The following is a 10,232-nucleotide window of genomic DNA, read 5'->3' on the forward strand; positions in this document are numbered from 1 at the left end:
CAGACTGTACTGGAAGTGTGCCTTGTGTGACACAGTCCCCTCGTGTACCAGGAGCCCAGTTCTAGCCACTTCCCTGCTAATGGGACCTCTGTCCTTTCCCCTGGGACCCAGCTGGGCCCACAGCCCAGTCTCTCCATGCTACAGATGAGAGCAGTGCCCTAGGAGGGTGGCAACGCTGCCCTAGTACCCTCCACCCACAGAGGGCCCATCACTCACCCTGGAATCTTATGAGAGGGAAAAGGAACCTCTATTTTGTTTGGAACAAAGCACTCTGGGGTCTCTTCATTGCAGGAGTTCCACCTCCACCCTAACCCCTCCTCCGTTCCAAGGCTAGCAGCCTCAGGCAACAGGGCCCCTCAGGAGCACACTTTTATCTTCTTGGTACCTTGTTGCACTAAACTCAGAAACAATGTAGCGACTAAACAACAGCAACAAAGGACATACAGTATAGCACCTAGAGCTATACTCAATAATTTTATAATAATCTGTAAGGGAAAAGAATCTGAAAAAGAATATATATATATATATATATAAACTGAGTCACTTTGCTATACACCTCAAACCAGCACAACACTGTAGATCAACTATACTTTGATAAAAACAGTACATTTCCAATAATGTAAATGATGGAGTAATAAGATTAACAATTTAGGATTAATGGGATGTAGTTCTAGAATTTTTTTTAAGCTCTTGTAACTATATTTTGGAAAATATCTTTTCCCTGATATAGTTTGTTTTATTTATCCTCTATAAACATATAGTTGGATTTTAATATAGTACCCTTTATGGTGGTATCACCAACTTCTTTCAGCTGGAGATAGCATAGTGAAAATTGCACAAGCTCTGGCAAAAAAAAAAGACCAAGAAATTAACATATTCAAGTTAAGATATGGTAAAATGAAGAAAGTCACCAAACAATGGGAATTTATGGAAAAAAAAAAAACAATACAGAAAGTCTGTAGCTAAAAATCACAGTAAGTGAAAGTAAGAAATCAACAGAAGGTTTTACTAGGAATAAAACCACCATAAGACCCAGCAATCCCACTTCTAGGCATATACCTTGAGGAAACCAATATTGAAAAAGACACATGTATCCCATTGTTCACTGCAGCACTATTTACAATAGCTAGAACATGGAAGCAACCTAGATGTCCATTGACAGATGAATGGATAAAGAAGTTGTGGTTCATATACACAAGGGAAAATTAGCCATAAAAAGGAACACATTTGAGTCAGTTCTGATGAAGTGGATGAACCTAGAACCTATTATACAGAGTGAAGTGAGTCAGAAGAGAAAGATAAACATCATATTCTGATGCATATATATGGAATCTAGAAAAATGATACTGAAAAATTTATTTACAGGGAAGCAATGGAGAATCAGACATAGAGAATATACTTATGGACATGGGGAGAAGAGAGGAGAGGGTGAGATATATGGAAAGAGTAACATGTAAACTTAATTACCATATGTAAAACAGACAGCCAACAGGAATTTGCTGTATAATTCAGGAAACTCAAACAGGGGCTCTGTATCAACCTAGAGGGGTAGGATGGGGCAGGAGATGGGAGGGAGGCTCAAAAGGGAGGGGATATATGTATACCTATGGCTGATTCATGTTGAGGTTTGACAGAAACCAACAAAATTCTGTAAAGCAATTATCCTTCAATAAAAAAATCAACAGGGTTTTAGTAGCAAACTGGAAACAGGTGAGGCATGGACAATAGAAAATATCATTAGTGAATTACAGAGAGCTAAAAGAATGGAAAACAATGAAAAGAAAGAGACTCAAGGCCCATGGTGAACAAAATCAAAAAAGTGCAGTCACAGAAAGGGAGGCGCTCGCTGCCGAGTGTTGGTGAGGGTGTGGGGCAGCGGGAATGCGCCTCCTCTGCCGAGGGGATGTCAAATGGTACAGCCACTTTGGAAAACAGCAATAGTTGCTTCAAGAGCTAACAATACATCTATCATATGGTCCAGCCATTTGATTTCTATGTATATACCAAACAGAAATGTGTACGTTTGTGCACTAAATAGCATGTACTAGAATGTCCAGAGGAGCTTTATTGATAACAGCCAAAAACGGTTTTTATTTCAGATTTATCAGCCACAGAATGGATAAAGGATCAAATAATTTTGCAGGAACAACAGTACAGCAGATGCTCATGGCAAGATACCCACTGTATTAAATAAAGCTTCCCAATTAAAAAAAAAATCATATAATGAACACCATACTATTGAGTATTCATATAACCAACCTTTTTTGAACTCCTTTTACGTAGCTGGGGTTTTCCTGGGTGTCTGGGGACACAGAAACTGCAGAATACACATTTCTTATCCTTGAAGGGCTTATAGTCAGTAGTGTGGACACCGAAATGCTGCAAAGCCGTGGAAGGGGTATAAGTTTTGAAAGGTGCATTGTGTCCTTCAGGCTGATCCAGAAAAGGCATTTCCAGGTGGACACATCAGGCAGGACAGGGCACAGGTGCCAGATAAATGTGGCAGGTAACTACAGACATCTGGGAATGAAAGGCAACTGGAATTGGAGGGTGTGAGTAAGCTAACAGGTCACAGGCTGGGGCCAAGGCAGCAAAGGGAGCAAGGATGAGTCTGCCCCCATGTCTGTCAGCGGTAGAGCTGTCAGCATTTTAGGGGGGACAGTTCTGTGTTGGGCAGATCTATCCCACACCCTGCAGGATGTTTTGTCTCCCCACCTCTATCGGACAAATGACTTCAGTCCTGCCTTGTCTTGTGACAACTGAAAATGACTCTTCAGATTTCCAAAGCAGTACAAGTCCACACCATGGGGAGCCAAGAAAGGCACTCCTGGGTCACTGAGAATGTTTAACTTCTTGATCTCAGAGGTGGTTACAGGGCTGTGCTCTAAATTCACTGAGCTGTACTTTTAAATGTGTATGCTTTCCTGGATAAATGTTATACTTTGATTTAAAAGTTTATAGAAAAAAACTTATGGGCTTAAAGGAACATATAAAGGAAAATTTATCATCTTAAATGAATATGTTGGGAACAATAAAAATTTGCTAGCTAAGCGTCCTCCTCAAGAAGTTATAAACAGAACAACAAAGTGATTTCAAATAATAGGAGAAATGTGAATGAAGAGACATTTTCTAAAAAGATATATTATACTTGACACATGAAACCAAAATACCACTGAAGTAGGAAAGAGTATAGACGACTCAAACTTGATTAAAATAAAGTTAAAACTGATACAGAATCAGGAGTGAGAAAGGGAACATAATGAACGCATCCAGAGGAGATTTTTAAAGGACAAAAACACAATGTGAATCTTCCAATTAAATGTGGTAGACTGGCCACAAGCATTTAAGTCAGATTTTTTCTAAGACACAAAAATAAAAACTGTAAACTAATGTTTGTTTTGATATATAAACTCACCATGTGAACAAAGGAGATGTTGTAAGAGCACAACAGGTTTCTGGAAAGCAACCAAAAGAGTGGGCACAGACCCAGCCGAGCAGACCAGAGAAGATCCAGCCCCTTGGCCCAGCAGAGTCCCTGAGGGGTACATTAAGGTGAGAATTGGTATAAATATTGAGGGCTCCGAGCTCTGGGTTATGGGAATTCAGTGTGGATCTGGGGTACCTCAGGATGGTCTGGTAGTGACAATAGAAAGTGAAGTCGCTCAGTCGTGTCCAACTCTGGGACCCCATGGACTGTAGCCCACCAGACTTTTACTGTCTGAGCCACCAGGGAAGCCCAGTGATAATAGAAACCTGGGGTCAAATGACTAGTTTAGATGCCTAGAAGATATTATAAATAGTGTTTTGAAGGTTTTAACTAAAAGAGTAAGTCAAGAAAAAGAAGTAAGTATATAAATTTGAAGGGAGTTTGGTGCTTCTCTGTGTATCCCAGATAACTGAATCAGAAGAAATCACTATTGATATAGTTGTGAAGGTTTAAGTATGGGAAATGAGAAAGTGGAATAATTGATATAATTTTAGGGGGAGTGTTCCATGCCCCTTTTCTGGGCCCAGGAGAGGTCAGAAAGTGAAATAACCCATATAAACAACCCATATAAATGCAGTGTATATAAACCCACACACTGCTCTGTGGTGGGTCTGAGTCCAGCCTGAGAGGGATCTATCTACTGTGGCCTTAGGTATCATGGTAGTACCACTAGGTCTGACTGACCTTGTAATTCATGGGGATCTTCATGTGCAGTCCCCACAGCCAGGCCACCCCCTTCACAGCTGCAGCAGGAACTCTCCACATCCCAGGGGGACTTGGAAAGCAGATGACTCACAAGCAAGTAGCTGTGGACACAGGAAGGGGCAGAGGTCAGCAGAGAGGCCCAGCACCTGGAAGTATTTCATGCACCACCCAGCTTGGAATGATAAAATGGAGATGATGATAGTACTCACCTGGTACAGTGTTAGGCTGAGAAAATGAGCTGAAGAAAGTAAAGCACTCAGCACAGTGCCAGCTCATAAGGGCAGAATGCTAATAGTTGTTATTCCTGTTAGCCCATGTCTGCGTGCTAAGTCGCTTCAGCCCGTGTCCAACTCTTTTGGGACCCCATGGGCTGCAGTCTGCCAGGCTTCTCTGTCCATGGAATTCTCCAGGCAAAAATACTGAAGTGGATTGTCATTTCCTCCTCCAGGGGATCTTCCCCACCCAGGGATCAAATCCAAGTCTCTTACATCTCCTGCATTGGCAGGCTGGTTCTTTACCACTAGCACCACCAGGGAAGCCCCCTTTCCTGGTGGCTCAGCATATTTCTATCCCTAACTAATCAGGATGCCCTAAAAAACCCATCACACCCCTTTAGTATGCTCAGAGCCTAGCTCCAAATGCTCTGCACCAGTCGTGACATAGCTACCATCTTCATCCCTATGTCATGAAGAAGCTGAGAAATGGCAAGGATAAGGACAAAGTGCTCAAGTTTACACAAACAACAAACGTTTGGTCTGTCCAAAGCTTGAACTTCTAAAAGGGAAGTGACCTGACACCAGCAAGCCAACAACTGCAAACAGCCATCGCTTCAAAAAACACACACAAAAGGAAGCCCAAGTTTAGGCTGTGTTCTGGACCCACCCTTTTCACCTATTATGGGCCAAAAGAAGCCATAGTGGGCGGAGCGTGTGGGGAACCTCTACAAACACCCCGCACACCTCCACATAGAAGTCCCTCTGGAAGTACTTCAATTCTATTTTTCTGTTTGTCTTACTGCCAGTACCACTATTGGCATTGCTGGGACTTCTGTATTACTGTAGCATCACTGATTACATCTCTCGTACCCCATCTACCACATAGACCACCCCACAAGGCCCGCACACCATAGAGATTTCGGAGGTAACTCACACTTAACTCTTGCGTGAATGAAGAGGGAATATATCTCATTTGGTTAGTTAGACCTGAGCAGAGGGCTCAAATTTAGCATTTCTAGTCCTGAGAATGGATTAGCTGCTGAGACTCCCATAACCTCAGTGTGCCCGAGCACCGCCCTTATTGCCCCTCCAGGGCAAGACTGAATGGAACCAGATGGACAGATGGGAAGGGCTGTGTTTTACAGAATTAGATGGGATTGCAGAGAACTCTAGCATGCAAGCAGGGAGAGGAGGAAAAGAAACGGACCAGTGGACACTGTGAGGGCTGTGTATGGAGCCCATAGGGAGCATACCGTGGGCAGGGGCGGGGCTCAGTGGATTTCAAATGACTGTGGAGACAAGGGAGGCACAGGTAGAATACAAGGCAGGAGTGATGCCTAGAGTATGTGAAGGGATGGAGACATGGATGCAGGACTATGTATATATAACGGCAAAGTATATTCTCTGATCACAATGGAATTGGATGATAAATCATAACAATATATGGGAATAGCAAAGTGTATTATAATCCAATACTATATTATGTATTGAGGTGAGGTGAGAGATCCCACATAGGCCAACAGGGTGTGTGATCAAGTCTTGTCTGACTGCAGCCCCATGGACTGTAGCCCACCAGGCTCCTCTTACCTGCCAGGCTCCTCTGTCCACGGAATATTACAGGCGAGAATACTGGAGTGGGTTGCCATTTCCTACTCCAAGGGATCTTCCCGACCCAGGGATTGAACCTGTTTTCTTATTAAGATCAAGACAAAGGCAAATATTTCCACTCTAGTCACTTCTATTCAACATTGTACTGCAGGTTCTAGCGAGTACAATAAGACAAGAAATAAATAAAATGGAAAGAAGCAAAACTACCATTTCTTACAGATGACATGATTGTCTATGTATAAAAGCTTACAGGATCAAAACTAGCTACTAGAACTTGTAAATGAGCTTTGCAAGGTTATAGGATACAAGATCAACATGCAAAAGTCAATTGTATTTCTCTATCCTAGCAAATAACTATTGGAAACTTTAAAATAACTAACATCATTTAAAATAATATAGACATATGAAGTATTTAGGGATAAATTTGACAAAATGTGTAAAATTTGCACACTAAAAACTAGAAAACACTTTTGAGAGAAATGAAAGAAGACCTAAATAAATGGAAAGATATATCCTGTTCATGGATCTGAAAACTCAGTATTAAAATGTCAGCTATTTCCAAATAGATCCATAGATTCCATTCAATCCCAATCAAAATCCAATCAGGCTTTTTATAGTAACCAACAAGCTGATTCCAAAATTCATTTGGAAATTTAAAAGACTCATATATGCCTAAAAATTGTGGAAAAGAGTAAAGTTGGAGGACTTATACTATTTGACTTTAAGATTTATTATAAAGCTACAGTAATCAGTGATGTTATGGTAATACAGAAGTTACAATGCCAGTAAGACAGACAAACAGAAAAATAGAACTGAAGTACTTCCAGAGGGACTTCCCTGGTGGTCCAGTGGCTCAGACTCCACACTCCCAATGCAGGGGTACTGGGTTTGATCCACGGTCAGAGAACTAGCTCACACTTGCCACAACTAAGAGTTTGGATGCCGTAACTAAAGATTCTGCATGCCACAACTAAGACCTGGTGCAGCCAAATAAATAAGAACTGAAGTATTTCCAGAAATACAACCAACCAACTGATTTTCTTTTAACAGAAATGACAAGGTAATTCAATGGTGGGAGGATAACTTTTTTTTTTTAAACAAATGGTTCTGGAACAACTGGACAGCCATACGCAAAACAAAATGAACTTAAATCCTTTCTTAAGACCATATACAAAATTAAATCAAAATGGATAGAACTACATGTAAGAACCAATATTATAAAATGTCTAGAAGAAAGCATAGGATAAAATCTTAGTGACTTTGAAATTTGCAAAAATTTCTTAACAATGACTCAAACAGCATGGACTATGAAAGAAAGTATAAATACACTGGACTTAACTAAAATGAAAAACTTTTGCACTTCTGTTATTCAAATGAAAAGGCAAACTTGGGAGCAAATATTTGCAAAATATATATCCAACAAAGGACTTATATCTAGGATATATAAAGAGCTCTTACAATTGGGCAAAATAAAAGATACACCAACCAAGATGATATAGATTGTAAATAAGCACAAGATGCTCCACAGCATTATAGGAAAATGTAAATTGAAACCACAGTGAGATACCATATCATTCCCACAAAAATGGCTAAAATTTAAAAGGAATAATTATACCTAGTGAGGGCAAAGATATGAAGCAAATGGAACACTTACACACTGCTGGTGGAAATGCAAAATGGTTTGGCACTTTGGAAAACAGTTTAGTAATTTCTTAAATAGCTAAATACACACTCAACATGTAACAAAACTATTCATTCCCAGGTATTTACACAAGAGAAATGAAAGCTATGTCCACACAAAGACTTGCATTGAAATGTTTGTATCACTTTTATTTCTAACAGTCAAAAACTAGAAACACCATAGATTTCTATCACCACATGAATGGATAAACAAATTTGGTATATCTATACAATGAAATATCACTTAGCAGTAAAAAGTAATTAATATAGACACATGTAACAACAAAAATGAATCACAAAATAATTATGCTGAATGAAAGAAGCCAAACAAAACAAGGATACCTACAATATGATTCCATGTATATAAAACTGTAGAAAATTCAAACTAATTTGTAATGAAAAACAGATCAGTGATTGCCTGTGGATGGGGGGGCAGGGTGTAGGGAGGGAGAGATGGGTGTCAAAGGGTCATAAGGAAATTGTTAGGGGTAATGGATACATTCATTGTTTTTATTGTAGTGATGGTTTTAAAGGTACATACATATGCCAAACTCACCAAATTGTACACTTTAAATAATCTCCATTTACTATATATTATTATACCTCAATAAAGTTGTAAAATATATTTTGGAGACAGTGAGAGAAATTTGAAAATGGACTGGATATGCGATATCATATTCAATATCATATGAGAACTAGATTGATAATGATAATCTAGGTATGGGGGTGAATGTCCTTATTTTTAGGAGATGGATGCTCAAGTATTTGAGTGTAATGTTCTAATGTCTGTAATTTGCCATCAGTTACTCAGGAAAAAATTTACGTATACACTGTTGAATCTAGATGAAAGTTATGTGTGTTTACTGTACTGTTCTTTTGATGTTTGTACATGATTGAAAATTGACGTAATTAAAATGAAGGGAAAACACAATATTGTTACATTGATTTGTTGCCCATCCTCTTAGGAAGAGAGACATGATCTTTATTATCCTAGAATGTAAGTAACTCTTCTCTGTGAATGTCTCCAGGGAGGGAGACATTGTCCATCTTTATTGTCCTGAAATGTAAATAAATCTGAGCACACTGGCTATTAATGCCTAGACATTAAGAAACATGAGAGATTCATGGAGAAGAGCCAACCATAAACAACCAAAAAGAATAATGATGTGAAATGAATGTAGAGCAGTACAAAATGGATGGAGATGACAAAGACACATTACATATGCATAACTGATGTCCATGAAGAAAAGACAGACCAGATTAAAAAGTTAAGCAAAATAACACTTCCCTGAAATAAAAGGCTTGAATCATGATTGGAACAGCTCACTATAACCCAGTCAAAATCAGTTTACAAAAATCAAGTCTAAGGCGTACACTTCTAAAGATCCTTAACTTTAAGCATAAAAAAAGAATCACACGGTAGAAACATACAAGAAAAATAGCAGGTTAATCTAAGACTTCTCAATGGCACCACTCAATTTTAGAAGAGTGATGTTTACCAAGTTCTCAGGAAAAGAAAGTGTAACATTAACAATCCGAGTTCATTTGGGGAAGTGGATTCATTATGAGTATAATGAAATAAGGAATTTTAAAATATGAATTAGATCATGCACAATTGTGGGAGTAGCTGGGGAAGTAAAGGTACGGAAGGGGAAGTTGGAAGATTAGAGAAGTCACTAAACCAGCCTTTTTGAAACACTGGCATGGGTGGATAAGTCAGTGCTTGCAAGAAAATCTGAGAAGCCAGGCACATTCAGCTGCATAAGTAAGACTGTGAAAGGGGAGCTGATGAAGAAGTCTATGAAGAGCTGTTGCCTTTGTGGGCTGCAGCCAGGCATCAAGTGGCAGGCCGAAGGCCACTGTAGGTCAGCAGGGCTGGGAGACAAGTGAAAGTTGCTCAGTCTTGTCTGACTCTTTGCCAGACCACGGACCATACAGGTCCGTGAAATTCTCCAGGCCAGAATACTGGAGTGGGTGGCCATTCCCTTCTCCAGGGAATCTTCCCAACCCAGGGATTGAACCTGGGTCTCCGGATTGTAGGCAGATTCTTTACCATCTGAGCCAGCAGGGAAGCCCAAGAGTACTGGAGTGGGTAGCCTATCCCTTCTCCAGCAGATCTTCCCAACCCAGGAATTGAACTGGGGTCTCTTGCATTACAGGTGGATTCTTTACCAGCTGAGCTACCAGAGAAGCCCTGGCTGGAAGATAGAAAGGTCTGAATACAGAGTGGAAGAGAGTGAAGAAATGTTAAGACCTAGGTATCTCTGTATTTGTCCTTGTCTGAATCTAATTTCAAACTTTTGGAGTAATTGTTGCTCCTTCATTTTGACCTCCCAAATCTCATACAATTTCTACTTTTGGCTGACTAACTTGGAATCACAAAGGACTCTTGAAAACACATTTCTCAATATAACCTAGACAACAATAGAGTAATGCAGCCCAATAGCCTAATATTTTTCTCTACTGGAAAAATTTTGTGGTGAGGTTAACACCACCTGAGTTCAGAAATCCCTTCAAATTTGCTCAGCTGTTTTCCT

The sequence above is a fragment of the Ovis canadensis genome, chromosome X (genome assembly GCF_042477335.2).
Source record: "Ovis canadensis isolate MfBH-ARS-UI-01 breed Bighorn chromosome X, ARS-UI_OviCan_v2, whole genome shotgun sequence".
Lineage (NCBI taxonomy): Eukaryota > Metazoa > Chordata > Mammalia > Artiodactyla > Bovidae > Ovis > Ovis canadensis.